This window comes from Chlorocebus sabaeus, chromosome 7 (genome assembly GCF_047675955.1).
Source record: "Chlorocebus sabaeus isolate Y175 chromosome 7, mChlSab1.0.hap1, whole genome shotgun sequence".
In the NCBI taxonomy this organism is placed as follows: Eukaryota; Metazoa; Chordata; class Mammalia; order Primates; family Cercopithecidae; genus Chlorocebus; species Chlorocebus sabaeus.
In genome coordinates this window covers 122976770-122994244 of record NC_132910.1, presented here as the reverse complement: position 1 = coordinate 122994244, position 17475 = coordinate 122976770, and the positions used below count along the sequence as shown (strand labels likewise).

General features: G+C 36.3%; 1 protein-coding gene across 1 annotated transcript in view; it reads right to left on the bottom strand.

Annotated features, from left to right (window-relative positions):
- Nucleotides 1-17475, bottom strand: part of GALNTL6 (polypeptide N-acetylgalactosaminyltransferase like 6) — a 994726-nt gene that overhangs the window by 676369 nt on the left and 300882 nt on the right. The window lies entirely within an intron of this gene.

The following is a 17475-nucleotide window of genomic DNA, read 5'->3' as shown; positions in this document are numbered from 1 at the left end:
CTTGTCCTGATTCACTGTTGTAAAGTATGAGCAGAGGCCAGAAGTGTCATTTGGACTGTTGGGAAATGTTTAAAAGCAGTGGCCCCTCTCTGCTTTTATTCATTACCCCAATCCTGGTTTAAGTGTAAAGCACTGTGAATTAAGGTAGTTGTCAGGTTAGCTGCAGGGGTATGGGTGTTTTTCATTTTATTTTGTTTTATTTTTTGAGGGGGGAGGTAGTTTTATTTTAATTCGTGAGCTCCTTTCCCACTTTTTTTGGTGATCTAATTGCATTGGTTAAAAACAGCTAACCAGTTCTTTAGAATATGTTCCCTAGCCAGGTCTAACTTTATTTAGATGCTGAAGATGGACAAACTTGATTGTTTGAACCAGAATGGGAAAGTTAAACAAACATCACAGCTCTCAATAATAACACTATGACTTTGCTGTCAAGTATAGATGACCCCCTTCAAAAAAACTTTGTGACCATTTTGTATGGCTTGTCTGGAAACTTCTGTAAATCTTATATTTGAGTAAAATATTTTTTGTTATTCTAAAAACTAAGTGAAAATAAAAATAAACTAAAAACTAAATTCCACCAGAATAATGTAGATCTTAGACTGATTCCTTTTGGTGTTGAATATTTAAGGGAATTACATAAAATCTTGAACATAAAACACTTAATAAAATGAATTTCTATACTCATTTCCATAAAAATAAAATATAAACATCAACTTCATCCAGTTTTTAATGTACAGTCTCTCAAAAATGTATTTCTCAAAAATTTTGGCTTATAATGGGTACATGTTATAAATCAATGTACATGCAGTATATTTTTTCACATTGTACATTATTATTATTAATTTATGATATTACTCAGCAGTAAAGTTCTAGGATAAAAGAAAAACTTCTCGAGTAGTAACTATAAATTATAATAATCTTTATTCATCTGAATATATATCAATTTTTAAAAAAACAACAAAACCAAACATCTTTCTAATTTATCTCAAAGTGTGGTTAATTTGAATTCCATCAAATCACTGGCATTTCAGTAATCACGTGTTTAGTTTCCTGTATTTTTAAGATAAATACACAATTAGTGTTATCGAATTAATTAACATTAATTTTGTGTTTAACTGTTTCCAACTAAACAGTTTAGAAACATCTTTTTGGTAATATCTTTTCACCCTCCCAGCAACCTTTCTGATGCTGGTAACGTGATTGTATTTCTTTTTCTGAACATGGAAGTAGAGGCTGAAGCAAGGTCCTTTTTCCTTGACTCGGCTTTCCTGCTTTCAAGCATCAGGGTCTATGCCTGAGGATCCTCCTTGGGCTCTGGAACTGTCAAGTGCTGCTTTCACACGCAACAAGGACTTATTTAAGAACTGTAACTTCCATATTAGAACTCTTTATTAGAATATCATACAGCAGATAATTCAGGTGGCTCTTTTGGTTAAAGGTGACTGGAAAAGTATCACAGTCACAGCACTTGACAACATCCTTGCTGTTTTAGATAAGCTTTGTGATCTGTTACGTTGGAACTATCTCTAGACCTGTTCATATGAGAGGGCAGCAGAGCTTAAAGGTGATGTGAGGTATTGAAAACTTATTGGTGTACCACAAAATCACTGCAAGTTTGCAAGGTTCCAGATTAATATTCTACCATTATATGTTTTTTGTTGTTGTTGTTGGTTTTGAGATGGAGTCTCGCAGTGTTGCCGGGGCTGGAGTGCAATGGCGCAATCTCGGCTCACTGCAACCTCCGCCTCCCAGGTTCATGCAATTCTCTTGCCTCAGCCTCCCGAGTAGCAGGGATTACAAGCACACACCACCACACCCGGCTAATTTTTTTGTATTTTTAGTGGAGACGGGGTTTTACTATGTTGGCCAGACTAGTTTTGAACTCCTGATCTCATCATCCACCTGCCTTGGCCTCCCAAAGTTCTGGGATTACAGGCGTGAGCCACTGTGTCCCGCCAATATTCTACTTTTATAATAAGTATTTATAGATACTATTTCCCTGGTATTTTTTAAAGTTTCATAATAAAAGACAAAAGAATTTTTGAGACACATTTTGAGTATCATTTCATGTCTTCAGTTAATACTGAATAAAAATTTAAAAACTAGTATTTATCATTTTATGGAGCATTATGGGTATGGCCAATCAAGGCTTAAAAGTCTGGAGTATAGTAAATTTACATTAACCTTAGGAGCAATGCTAATGAGACATATACATATTTTTCTCTCAAAAGATTAAGTTTCTTTGGAAGAATACATATGTGCAGTAAGTTTTATATAGTATAGCTCAATTCATGAGGACATTATTTGGTTTATTTGTAGATGTACAAAATGATAAACCTACCTGCATTATTAATAGGTCCATTAAAAAATTAACACAATTCCTACCTTAATTTTCGACACATGACAGAACTGAGATATTCTAAAAACTAGAAGTAAATGAGATTAAGCCATATTTAATGCCAGAGAGAACTATATTTACATGAACTTTTTTTACATGGCTTAACACAATTTTTCCAACACAGACTGTATGCAGAAATTCAAATAAGAAGATTACATTATTGGCTACATGGAGTTATCAGTACCACCTCAGCAAAACAGGTCTGTCTAAGGGCTTTATGAAGGCATTCATTATCTTGGTAAATGTATCAAAAGTATGCCTGAGCCATGCAACTTCTGAAACCCGATGTGTCAGCAGATCTCAGGAAAAGACTCAAGTTAATCACGAATGAAGGCAAATATATGGAAATGAAACTGCTTCCACCCTCGTAAGCAACCTTTTTCATCCTTGTAGGAAGACTAACATGGGAAGAAAGTAACCAGCGTATCTGTAAGTTAACATAGAAACAAATGCCAGCGAGATCAAAATATGTGATGCCTATGTGGATACTCTCCCTCCCCACTACTTCTATTTTCTGTTTACACTTAAATTTATATAAAGAACAGACACGCCTATCTGCTTACACTCAGGTATGCCATCTTACAGGTTTGGGGACCACCACCACTCTTTCAAAGTGCTTTGCACATTCCTGCTAGGATTCATGGGGTATTCATTTTATAACTGAAATCTCAGAAGCTAATTCTAATTCCTTGAGGGAAACCATAAGAAAAATACACAAGTGATGTTACCTAACTAAATAGCATTCATTTTGTGCTTAACTGTTTACAGACTAAAAAGGTGATATTCTTTCATCCTCCCAGCAACTTCTGAATGCTGGTAGTATTATTATATTCACTTTTTTTGGACAAGAAAACAGTCAAAGTCTGAGTCAAAGTCTCTTTTCACTGACTCTACTCAGTGATATCTGAGTGTAACCAGACAGACATGTCTTTTTCTCTTACAATAAACTTAATTGTAAGAGAAAAAAAATCAAGGTTGGGGGAGGGGAGGAGGACAATTATTCACACAGACGTGTAGTGTTTTGATCTCTCTGGTATTTGTTTCTATTTGTTAACTCAAAAACAGGCTGGTTATTTTTTCCCATGTTGATCTTACTACAAGGATGTCAGTGTTCATGTACTGAGTATGTACTTGAGGAGGCCTATCATAAGTCTCTTCAATTCATCTATGTTTGGCAATTAGTCAGGTAACATCTGAAGGTGACAAGGCACTACTATTTTAATTCCAGTAGAAGGAATACAATTATTATATATCTTATATAAAATGACAAATAAAAATACATCAATGTGGTGATTACAAATGAAATTATTTATTTACATTCCTAAACTTACATTGAGATGGACAGAACTACTTTTTTAGTTTGTATTTATATAGATCTATACAGATTTGTCAGATATAGAAAATATGAAAACGGGAAACTGGTTCAATTAAACATTTTTTCTGAAATTCAGATTTAACTAATGAACTGTTTTTAATCTGTCAACCAGATCTATATAAAAATGTGTCAGAAAACTATTTTTTGATAAATGGCAAAAACTATGTAGTTTTTGATATTATCTTTAGCAATACAGAATGTGAAAATATGACCTTTGGTAATATAAAGTGAGGAAAAAGAACATTACAAAGTCTCTCATAAGCTATAACAACCACCAAAACACATGCTGTCAAATTATCTAATTCATATCTTCTACCAGCAGGTTTCAAGTTAAAATGAATGCAGATGAATTGCTGCTTTTTACAGTTATATAAGGCTTATCTCATTTTTTTTTTGACAGGGTCTGCACATAACAAAGGTCTTAATGGAAGTTGAAATTGTCTTCAATTATACCAGATGTCTAAAGGTGGGTCAGCCTAGCTTTTTAAGCTCTTAAAATGTCTCTGATTTTTGTCAAGGTTACCAAATTAACAGAACTCTAGGACCTTTTGTCCTTACGTAAAAGTTAAATCTTGGAGGTTCACACTACATTCATTTTGATTTTTTTTTTTTTTTTTTAGATTTCCCATATTAGGTTTGGAGATAAACTCACAACTTTATAAGAAGGGCTCTGAAGGTAAGCAAGGCAAGGACTGAAGCTGAGGTCCCTTACAGTCATGAGTGCTAAGGGAATATGGTCTCTGATTTCAGAAATGGAAGGAAAGTTTATTTTCATCTATGATTCATTAATTTATTTAGCAAATATTAATTATTAATTAAGCATCCTGACAGAGCAGAAGCATCGCCATCTTGGACAAGAACCATGATTTTAAAGTTCCCCTTGATCAAAAAACTGCCTAATCCAACCAAAAGGGCATCAGCCTAATGGCTAATGTCAGCATGACTGTGAACCACAAGTGACATCTCCAACCAGAAACACTCCAATCTTAAGATAAACCCTTCCTCAACCAGAGACATGACAGTCCCGAGATAACCTCCCCTCTGACCAGGGAGATGTCAGCCCCGAGATAACCTCCCCCCTGACCACAGACATTCCAACCCCACAATAAACTTCTCCTCCACACAGAAAAATTGCAAGCCTGTGATAAGCTCTCGCCCTAAACTCTTAAATACTTAAATACTCTCAGTCTTTTTGGTGGGGGGATGGAGTCTCACTCTGTCCTCCAGGCTGGAGTACAGTGGCGTGATCTCAGTTCACTGCAAGCTCCGCCTCCCGGGTTCATGCCATTCTCCTGCTTCAGCCTCCCGAGTAGTTGGGACTATAGGTGCCCGCCACCATGCCCGGCTAATTTTTTGTATTTTTATACAGACAGGGTTTCACTGTGTTAGCCAGGATGGTCTCTATCTCCTGACCTCGTGATTCGCCTGCCTCGGCCTCCCAAAGTGCTGGGATTACAGGCGTGAGCCACCGCGCCTGGCCTAATAGTCTTTAAGGGAGCGTGCTCCTGACTGACGTTGGCCAGAAGCCCCTCTCAGGTTTATTCTCCAAAATAAACCTGTCTTTGACTGCTGAGTCACTTTGCATGTTTTTCCTCTTTCTTGAACTCTTAACATCCTATTATTGTATATTCTAGGTATTGGGGAAATAGCAGTGACAAAAACAAGCACCTATGTCTGACTTTATGGAACTTATAGTCTTACATGGGGACACAGGCCATACATTTGCAGTTTTAACCTGAATAAAAATTGCTTTGAGAGAAAAAAATTCTCTATGATTCTTTTTGTGCTATGCATCTATCTATCCATCAATTCATCTATCTAGCAAGTCTGTCTTACTCTGTCCATTAGTTGAGCATTCTTATTGTATCTTTTGTGGTCCACTTTGATTAGGGATAGATAGGTAGAAGACAGATTCCTCTACACACTCTTTGATTAAAGTTCTGAATCTTTTGTAAATTACAATGGATCAAATAGTTCAATAAATATTTATCTTCCCAACTCATGCCATTCTGCTACTGACACTCAGTGTTAAGGGAAGAAACGTTATCTTTTTTCAAATGTTAGTAGGTTCATGCTCTTGGAATTCAAAATTCCTAGTGATCAAAGGGTTTTTCAATTTAAATAAATAGAATACCTATTGCATTTAATAAAAGACTCCCCTGACATGGATGCTAGATAAGTTCTGCTGCTAATTTTGTTTTTGTTTATTTGTTTGTTTTAGAGACAGGGTCTTACTCTGTGGCCCAGGCTGAAGTGCAGTGATACAATCACAGCTCACTGTAACCTCAAAATTCTAAGCTCAAGTCATCCTCCCACAGCTTCCAGAGTAACTAGGACTACAAGTGTGCCACCAGAATGGGCTAACTTTTTAAGTTTTTGTTGAGACAGACTCCTACTGTTTTACCCAAGCTAGACTCCAACTTCTGGCCTCAAAGGATCCTCCTTCCTTGGCTACCCACAGAGGGTTGAAATTACAGGCATGAGCCACCATGCCCAGTCCTAATTTTATTAAATATGTCATTGTCTGCTTTATTGAATTTTTTTCTCAGAAAAATCAAATAACATGTTTAAAATAATTAATACCACATCTTAAATTACTTAAAAACTCTCTCAAGTGGGAATAACATAATGGATCATGGGCTTGTAACATTTGGAAATAATTATTGCAAAGTATAGTTTGTTTCTGTGAGCGTCATTATTTCTGACATACATCATTAGTGTGCAATGATAAAATTTTCTATTTGTAGAATCTCTCAACCACTTTAATTAATTAAAGAAACCAAAGAAATAAATTCTCCTAATGACTGCAATTTATTTTTATACACTTGGTTTTGAAGATGTGAAAGATTTCTATTTCCAGGGATGAGCAAATTCATGAACATGTACATTGGTTCAACCTATAATAATTTTCTGACTATGACCCAGACACTTCCCTTCTTCAAAGAGTTAATTGGTAGTAAAGATAGATATAAACTCACAGTCAAGTCACATGAAAATTGCAGTGGTATTGATTCAGGGTACTATAGTAGTAACAAAGAATGATTCCAAAGGTAGAAACTAACAATTGTTATGGGCTTTGGAATGCAAGTGACTGTGTAAGCATTTTTTATGCATTCTCTTAATACCCACAACCACTCTGTGAGACTATTATTATTATTCTCATTTTACTATTAGAGAAACTGAATAATGGAGTGTTTTTTGTTTTTATTTTTTTTAAGTAATTTGTTCAAGGCCACACAGTAAATGGTGTAGCCTGATGTGGCAGGTGGCAGGGTTTCAGGGAAGGTGGGCTGAAGATGTTACTCTCTTTGAGCCTTAGCAACTAGTTAGAAGAAAAAAACACAGAAAGAAGGGAACTGTTACAGAGATACATTTCAGATAGTGAAAACATTATTTAATAAAACACAGGGGTGATAAATACATGCCATGTGAAGGAAAATTTGGCATCTTGGTTTTATCATGACAAAACTTGTCATATGGACTATAGAGAAAGATGAACTAGAGAACTCATCAAGGGCCTCTTCAGGGAGGCTGGACTTTGACATGTTTTGCATAAGAAAAAGTTATAAATAGAAAGGGAAGACGGCCAGTTTTGATTGTTATAAAGATTATTTTGGTAATGGATTTGATTAGACAACAAGAACAGAACAGAACAACAAGCTATAAGGACCTTTCAGGAATTTAAGCAAGTGAATTAAAGCCTCAGCCAAATGGAATGAGAGGGAAAATAATGACTCCACAAAGTACTTTGGAGGTAAATTTGGCAAGATTTGTTCATTGACTGGATGTGGGGTGTGAGGAAAAAAGAGGAATCATAAGAGCAATTCATAGGTGTCTAGTTTCAATGGATGATGATGTCATCAAGAGGGGAAGTGAACTTTTCAAATTTAAAATTAGAAAATGTGGACACATTGAGTTTGAAATATCAGTGTGTCTTCTAGCTCCGGATGTCCAGTAGTTTGTTGAATGTTCAGGTCAGAGGCCTGAGAAGAGTTTAATTGTACAGAATGAAGAAACTGATCACCCAGGTAGAATGTGCACAATTATGAGTTGTGGGTAATGAGTGGAACCCTGAGGATCATCAACATTTAAGAAAAATATAGTAGCAGAAGAGAAGCGCAAGGAAAAGCCCATGGAGGAAATGATGAGAAAAGCATGCTGCAGATAAGAAGAATGCCAGCAATGCCAAATGAAGTAGAGAGGGTCCAATGGTAAATTATTACATCAAATAAATTAATTAAGTTTGTTTACTAACATTAATTAATGTGAACAAATACATTTATAAATTACTTAAATTAGCAAATTAATTATTAAATTCTCATATAAAGAGTTTATTGGGTTCTGTAATTGAGCCATTCTTTGAAATGTTAGTTGTACAACTTCAGAATTAACTTTATAAATTCACAGGGACACCAGAGAGAGGCCTCTGAGGCCTCTGAAGATAGTGGCTCTGCTCTTTGTAAAGGTTTAAAAGGAGGTTCTCACCAAAGTGTTGCACCTATTCATAAGCAGTAGGGTTGAAGGAAAGAAATGATTATTTTTAAAGTCGTTTTATAATCTACGAACTATAAGTCTGAATTTTATACTCAAAGTTGTTGGAGATATTACTAACTCTCATCTAGCTCAATTCTAGAATTTTATAGCCAGAATAATAATGGCCAAAATTTATTGAGTGCTTACTTTGTACCAAGCTGACATCTAATAGCTTTACATAGAGAAACTCAATTTCCCAAGAGTACATGACAAGTATGATACATAACTTGTTCATGATCACACAGCTAGTAAAGGGAAAGCCAAAATGCAAAGGTAGGGTGATGCCCAAAAACCTATTTAACCACCACCACTCATCGACAATGAGAAAAGGGAGTCCTGTAAATTGTGTCATTGGTTATTTGATTGGAACCATCATCCAGGGCCCCTTTCTCAACCCATATGCTTAATTTTGCCCCTTTTGACTCACTAACAAAAGAAGGGGGTTAACCCCATTTGCAGACATTGAAAATGAATAGAACATGCTGATATTATTCATCATACACTGTTTTGGGAAAAGCTTATTATCTTGCATTCAATCTTTAGGCTAAGTACAGACCCAGAATCTGTAAGTTTTTTCAAACCTTAGAATGTAAGAGGCTCAGCATTAATGTGAAATACTGTGGCATTTGTTGTTGTTGTTTTGTTTTGTTTTGTTTTTGTTTTGCTATGTACATTGGTCTTCAGCTCCCTTGTAGGACTCCCCTGACCCTAAAATGAAAAGTGGATTAAAGAATTTGAAAATAAGATTTTCTATATCTGCTACTAATGATGTTATTTCTCTCAGGAGAAAAGGACCTTCACAGTACTAAATAATAATCAGAAACACTCTTGATCTACACTGGTAAGAACTGTGAGTTTACCATACAATACTTACTATTGTATACGATAAATTGAGTTTTCACTAAAACCAACAAAATAGATTACCTCTCTGAATTCTGAAATTGGCAAAAACCAATTTTAGATATATTGAGTGGCGAACTTTCCTAAAGGTTGAAACATGTTTATCATCATTCATTCATTTGCTGTACTCTTTTTCACACAATTCTTAATCATCAGGTGTTAACCTATTAAACTAAGGGAGTATGTTGTTTCCTTTACACTTTTCAATTACAGGGAGAGATAGAGGAAGCCAATTAGGGAGCAAGTTGAAGAAGCTGAATGCAAACTTCTGTAGAGGACTTGAAAACAATTGCTTCTGGCCATGAAACCTGGACTTGAGTTGCAATATTTCACACAGACATCCTATCTTCTGGATGAAAGTCTGATATAATGAAAACATAATGGAGTTGCATTTTAACTGAAAGTAGCCATTTCTATTCTCTTTCAGTTTCTACCTACTAATAATACTTTACATTTCTAACAAGAGCAGTACAATCACAAACAGTTGTGGTGTAGGTTATTCCGTCAAGTGCAACATTGACTACGTAGAAGTAATCTTCCTCTCTCACTATTTCCCTCTTTTCCCATCCTACATAGAGGGTACCGCATGATTCCCCTAAGTGTGTTGATTCGAATTTAGAAGTCAATCATCAGTTCCATGGTCACTACTAAATTGCCTTCATACAACTCAGCAATAATACTGTTCATTTAGGAAGAAGAATTTATCTGTACCCTAGAAATTTTAACTTTTTAATATAAATACAGAATTATGGGACACTTTTGAAATGTGTCATGCCACTTTAGATGAAAATATATTTTTCTAGGTACAATATGACTAAAATCAAGGTAATAATTATTAAGTGAATCTTATTTAGGTACTGCAGGCCAGCTGTGATAAAGCATTCTCAAAAGAAGAAAGTATACACATAAGAATGTATACATCATTTATGATCTTATAGCTTTCAGTATCTGCAGGTAAATTTTGCCTTTTCTCTGAGTATGATGCAATGGTTCAGGCAAGGAGCATCCAATCTTTTGGCTTCCCTGGACCACACTGTAAGAAAAATTATCTTAGGCCACACATAAAATACACTAACACTAATAATAGCTGATGAGTTAAAAACAAAACAAAACAAAAATTGCAAGTATTAGAAGCTGCAGGTATTTAAATGTAGATGTGGATCTCGGAATTATACATCCCTGAATCTTTGCTGCTCCATGTGACTTTATTTGATTCATAGATCATTTTTGCAATAAGAAACCCATGCAGTTTTATTAGATAACCACGTTGCCTATGGTCTTAAGTAAGTCAGCAGGGCAGTCATGCCATTAGGGCCTCTTCTGGATTTTATACTGATGTGTAAGGGATCTGGAGTAAGGGAAAACACATCAGTGCACATTTAGCAAAAACAATATGTTCAGGGACTCCTGGCAGCTTACCATGGGGCTGAGAGTCATATGTCAGGGCATCTTTTGGATTCAGCCTGGATTCTGTTATAGTAGAGGTACCACTACTCATCATGCATGTCTCACCTTTCACAGAGAAGTGGAATGAAGTGGTTTGGTCAGTGGGTGGATGGATAGGCTGATTGGTGCCTGTATTCAATATGAGGTAACCCCAGATGTTTTTTACAGGGGTGGCCTGAGAAAGCTATATGCCTTATATGTGGGACCCATGGGGCAGTTTGATGGGATACTAGATTAAGATCACTCCTGGTGGTGAGGAAAGTCCCAGTTTTAAGGGAATCTGGGCTTGAAATTCATACCTCCAGTAGAGATAATGTTTGGCTAAAACTTAACATATCAAGTCTGATTCATAGTACTTACTTCTCTGATTATTTAAAAAAAACAGTGATGCCATTTTAACTCTTATTTTAGGTTCACGGGTACATGTGCAGGTGTGTTATATAAGTAAACTCATGTCACAGGGGTTTGTTGTACAGATTATTTCATCATTCAGGTACTAAGCTTAGAACTCAATAGTTATTTTTTCTTATCCTGTCTCTCCTCCCACCCTTCACCCTCAAGTATGTCCCAATGTGTTCTTATCATTAAGTTCCCACTTATAAGTGTGAACGTGTGATATTTGGTTTTCTATGCCTAGGTTAGTTTGCCAAGGATAATGGCCTCCAGCTCCATCTATGTTCCAGCAAAGGATATGATCTCATTCTTTTTTATGGATGCATAGTATTCCATGGTGTATATGTACCCCATTTGCTTTATCCAATCTGCCATTGATGGACATTTAGGTTGATTCCATATGTTTGTTACTGTGAATAGTGCTGCAATGAACATTTGTGTGCACATGTCTTCATGGTAGAATGATTTATTTTCCTTTGGGTACATACTCAGTAATGGAATTGCTGAGTCAAATAGTTCTGTTTCTAGGTCTTTGGGAATGTAACAAAGCAACAGAAATAGTTCTGTTTCTAGGTCTTTGGGAAATTGCCATACTGCTTTCCACAATAGTTGAACTAATTTACATCCCATACCGATAGTGTGTAAGTATTCTCTTTTCTCTGAACCTCACCAGCCTCTGTTTTTTTTCTTTCTTTGACTTCTTAGTAACCATCACGCCATCATTATTTTAGAATTTTTTCCAAAGGTCAAAAACAAGCACACTGAAGTTTGAAACCTAAAATTTGCCTTTTCTATGTATAGAAATTATTCTTCTGATGGCAGTCTTGGGCAGTTATTTCCTTCATCACAATTACATAAATATTATTATTCACGGTTAAAAGGTAAATTTTGCATTTTCTGTGAGTGTGATGTAATGGTTCAGGCAAGGAGCATCCAATCTTTTGGCTTCCCTGGACCACACTGTAAGAAAAATTATCTTAAGCCACACATAAAACACACTAACATTAATAATAGCTGATGAGCTACAAACAAAACAAAACAAAAATTACCAAAAAATATCTCATAATGTTTTAAGAAACTCTACGAATTTGTGTTGGGTCACATTCAAAGCCAACCTGGGCTGCATGTGGTCTGTAGGCCATAGGTTGGACCAACTTGGTTTAGCCCTTCAAGCATGAACCTATGCAAAGCAGTCATGAGTAACTTGCTGTCTTCTCTCTATATTGGGGGACTTATTTTTCCTACCCTTTCCAGTTTGGTGATACCTTTTCTTGAAAGCTTTTGTTTTAAATAGTGAAATCATATCTTATTTCTGTAATCCAGCTTCATATCCAATTCTTTGCAAAGTCTCAAGTGCTGTAAGTGGCAGAGCTAGAACCTGAATTCAAGATTCTCTGTCTCTAATGCTTAGGCTCTTAACCACTCACTGTATTTCTACTTATCTCATGAGTCTGTGGTTTTATAATACTCAGTATTGTGAAATAAATAAATAGATTCATGGACGAATAAAAGGAAAATCTTTTCTTCACAGAGACTTTCATTTATTTTCTAAGAAGCAGAGTTTCAACTTGGCAAAACCAGAGGAAAACATGTACCCAATCAAAACTGAATTGCTTAAATTTTATTTCAAACTGAAAATGTGTCTCTACTAAGTTGGATATGGCCTTAATAATTATGCAGAATTATAACATGTAAAAGTCAAAACTGTCAAGTGATGGAGCTAGAGTTTATTCAGGATATAAAATTAAATTTTCTTTCATCATTGCTCCACTAGCCTCACAGTTGCTAGCATTAAGCAATTCTTTACAGAGCTACAACATTGCGGTAAGGGTTTTTTGTGTTGTGAGATAGCCACTAGTTTACAAAGCAGAATATATATATATGCGTGTGTGTGTGTATACATGAATTCCACATATATATATGTGTGTGTGTATATATATACACATATATGTGTGTGTATGTGTGTATATATATGAGTTCCACATATATATGTGTGTGTGTATATATACACATATGTGTGTGTGTGTGTACGTATATATATATATTCCATACAGCCTTCTTGATCTATGTTTTGAGAGGCCAGGCAGAAAAAAGATGAGAAAATAAAGGATATATATTTAATTAGTCTCTAATCCAATGCTAGACATTTCCCAGTAACTCCCCATGCCTCCTCTACCCTTAATCCAGCCTCTCTCTGTTCTAGAATGACTTTCATCTTCTGGAGACATTGGCACCAGCATGGCCCTGGGAAATGTCAAATGTGCCTTTGTTTGGGTAAGGCAAAGCAGCCTTGCTAGGCTGCCTAACTCTTTTTCCAGGATAAAGACAGAATCAGATGTCCTACAAGGGGCCAGCCCAAAATCCATTTAAGTACCTCAACAAATTCTACTGTACATCAGTCTGTGAAGCTATATAAAACATATTTAACTCTGTTTTATGACCTATTTTGCTACTTTGAGAGCCTTTCCAAACATTAGAATCACTGTTTTCTCCAGGAGGAAGGCGTTGATTGGCCACCTGAAGTCCTGGAAGGCCATTATGGAGACTGGAATTGGTGCGCTCAAGTCGTTATGATTCTCATGAATCCTCCGTTTCACTACTTGGGTATACACATACTGAAATGATAGTTTCTGTTATTGTTGTTGATCATAAGGCAAAATGGGTAATAAATTAGATTCAATTATCTAGAATGTCTATGTAATTGTGGTGCAGTTTTTTTAAATTAATGATAGTTATCAGAATTGTTTCAGTTTCTCAGAATAAAACATCTGAGAAAACTACAAAGAAAGGAACCTTGGATACTTAAGCATGAAAATTGTACATTTTTAATTAAACCAGCATTTATCTAAGCATGTAGAATCGACCCACTCTGTGACTTAGGACTTCATCTTTATGAGTCTCTGTCTACTCATCTATAAATATTACAAATGTACCATGTCACCTACAAATCCCTCATCTCAAAGATCCTATTATTCTAATATGAATTTGTTCCTTAGTTGTCATAAAACATTTAATTCTTATTAGGGGAGAATTTTGCTAAAACACATTTCATAAACATGGATGAATTTGATGTTCAAAACTTGTCAGCTTATGAAAAATCTTGAATGCTAAGAGATTGATATTTTTATTTTATTGAGTAAGTGTTATAATTCAGGATAAAAGAGAAAATGTTTGTGAAGTTTTCTTTTTTCCATTGTGTAGATGCAATGATTTTTTTAAAAATTAAGAGCAGATGGATATTTAGACATCCAAAAGAGCTGCTTGAAATACTGAACACTGTATTATTAAAGCTCACAAGCTGAGGTTTGCTGACAAGAGGAATAGTCATAAAACATAACCTTTTATTTCATCAAAGAAAGTTATGCCTGCCCAAGATCTGAAGCCCAACATCCATAAAATGGTTTCACACTGGTGACATTCTATTCAAAACAGCTGTCTGAAGGAAAAATAAATGGGAATTAATCTGCCATAAAATGAATTGCACAATTTATTTTTCTTGAGGAAGTCATGCCTTGGTGACACTGGTGAGCTGTAACAGTTTTGTTTCTAAAAGCAGTGTCTCCTTCTATGCCAAACCCATATTAATTCAGCCATGTGAAATTTTCCTACGGAAAAAGCAGTTGGAAAGTCAGAGCAACTTATCCAACACCTGATGCTTTTCTCTACTTTTAAAAGTATTAGTTTAAAACATGAGCCCAGGATAGACTTTTCATCCAGAGGTAAATAGATTTTAAGATGCTTTGTCATAAAGATTGAAATATATGAAACTGTCAAAGTCAACCATTAATGTCCTACAAAAAAAATGGAATTTCATATACTACAAACTAATATTTGAGAACAGAGCAAAACTGCAAAAGAGTGAAATGTGAGTTAGAAAAATGACAACTAAATGAGATTAATCATCTCTTCAAAATGAAATGCTTAAAAAAGGTAAAAGCTACTCATAGGACAAATGTAAATATTTATAAGCCCAAAATTGACTAAGTGAGAAAACTTTTCAATATAGACATTTTAAAGACAATTGAGTAATAGTATGTTTTGTTTACTTCATCATTTAGTACACATAATACCTTTTACAATAAAATAAAAGAAAGCAAGCGTAAGATTTTTTTTCTACTGTGGAAGTTGCTGTAATACTACATGTGACTCTTTATCCAGTTTGCCAGTCTGTGTCTTTTAATTGGAGCATTTAGTCCATTTACATTTAAGGTTAAGATTGTTATGTGTGAACTTGATCCTGCCATTATGATATTAACTGGTTATTTTGCTCGTTAGTTGATGCAGTTTCTTCCTAGCCTTGATGGTCTTTACATTTTGGCATGTTTTTGCAATGGCTGGTACCGGTTGTTCCTTTCCATGTTTAGTGCTTCCTTCAGGGTCTCTTGTAAGGCAGGCCTAGTGGTGACAAAATCTCTAAGCATTTGCTTATTTGTAAAGGATTTTATTTCTCCTTCACTTATGAAACTTAGTTTGGCTGGATATAAAATTCTGGGTTTAAAATTCTTTTCTTTAAGAATGTTGAATATTGGCCCCCACTCTCTTCTGGCTTGAAGAGTTTCTGCTGAGAGATCTGCTGTTAGTCTGATGGGCTTCCCTTTGTGGGTAACCCGACCTTTCTCTCTGGCTGCCCTTAAGATTTTTTCCTTCATTTCAACTTTGGTGAATCTGGCAATTATGTGTCTTGGAGTTGCTCTTCTCGAGGAGTATCTTTGTGGCGTTCTCTGTATTTCCTGGATTTGAATGTTGGCCTGCCCTACTAGGCTGGGGAAGTTCTCCTGGATGATATCCTGAAGAGTGTTTTCCAACTTGGTTCCATTTTCCCCCTCACTTTCAGGCACCCCAATCAGATGTAGATTTGGTCTTTTTACATAATCCCATACTTCTTGCAGGCTTTGTTCATTTCTTTTTCTTTTGGTTTCTCTTCTCGCTTCATTTCATTCATTTGATCCTCAATCGCTGACATTCTTTCTTCCAGTTGATCGAGTCGGTTACTGAAGCTTGTGCATTTGTCACGTATTTCTCGTGTCATGGTTTTCGTCTCTTTCATTTCGTTTATGACCTTCTCTGCATTAATTACTCTAGCCATCAATTCTTCCACTTTTTTTTTCAAGATTTTTAGCTTCTTTGCGCTGGGTACGTAATTCCTCCTTTAGCTCTGAGAAATCTGATGGACTGAAGCCTTCTTCTCTCATCTCGTCGAAGTCATTCTCCGTCCAGCTTTGATCCGTTGCTGGCGATGAGCTGCGCTCCTTTGCCGGGGGAGATGCGCTCTTATTTTTTGAATTTCCAGCTTTTCTGCCCTGCTTTTTCCCCATCTTTGTAGTTTTATCTGCCTCTGGTCTTTGATGATGGTGATGTACTGATGGGGTTTTGGTGTAGGTGTCCTTCCTGTTTGATAGTTTTCCTTCTAACAGTCAGGACCCTCAGCTGTAGGTCTGTTGGAGATTGCTTGAGGTCCACTCCAGACCCTGTTTGCCTGGGTATCAGCAGCAGAGGCTGCAGAAGATAGAATATTTCTGAACAGCGAGTGTACCTGTCTGATTCTTGCTTTGGAAGCTTCCTCTCAGGGGTGTACTCCACCCTGTGAGGTGTGGGGTGTCAGACTGCCCCTAGTGGGGGATGTCTCCCAGTTAGGCTACTCAGGGGTCAGGGACCCACTTGAGCAGGCAGTCTGTCCCTTCTCAGATCTCAACCTCCGTGTTGGGAGATCCACTGCTCTCTTCAAAGCTGTCAGACAGAGTCGTTTGTGTCTGCAGAGGTTTCTGCCACTTTTTTGCTGCTGTTGTTGTTGTTGTTGTTTAGCTGTGCCCTGTCCCCAGAGGTGGAGTCTACAGAGACAGGCAGGTTTCCTTGAGCTGCTGTGAGCTCCACCCAGTTCGAGCTTCCCAGCAGCTTTGTTTACCTACTTAAGCCTCAGCAATCAGTCTGCTGTATTCAGGAGACCCATCTCACATGCAGAGACATACATAGGCTCAAAATAAAGGGATGGAGGAAGATTTACCAAGCAAATGGAGAACAAAAAAAAGCGGGGGTTGCAATACTAGTCTCTGATAAAACAGACTTTAAACCATCAAAGATCAAAAGAGACAAAGAAGGCCATTACATCATGGTAAAGGGATCAATTCAACAGGAAGAGCTAACTATCCTAAATATATATGCACCCAATACAGGAGCACCCAGATTCATAAAGCAAGTCCTTAGAGACTTACAAAGAGACTTAGATTCCCATACAATAATAATGGGAGACTTCAACACTCCACTGTCAACATTAGACAGATCAACGAGACAGAAAGTTAACAAGGATATCCAGGAATTGAACTCATCTCTGCAGCAAGCAGACCTAATAGACATCTATAGAACTCTCCACCCCAAATCAACAGAATATACATTCTTCTCAGCACCACATCGTACTTACTCCAAAATTGACCAC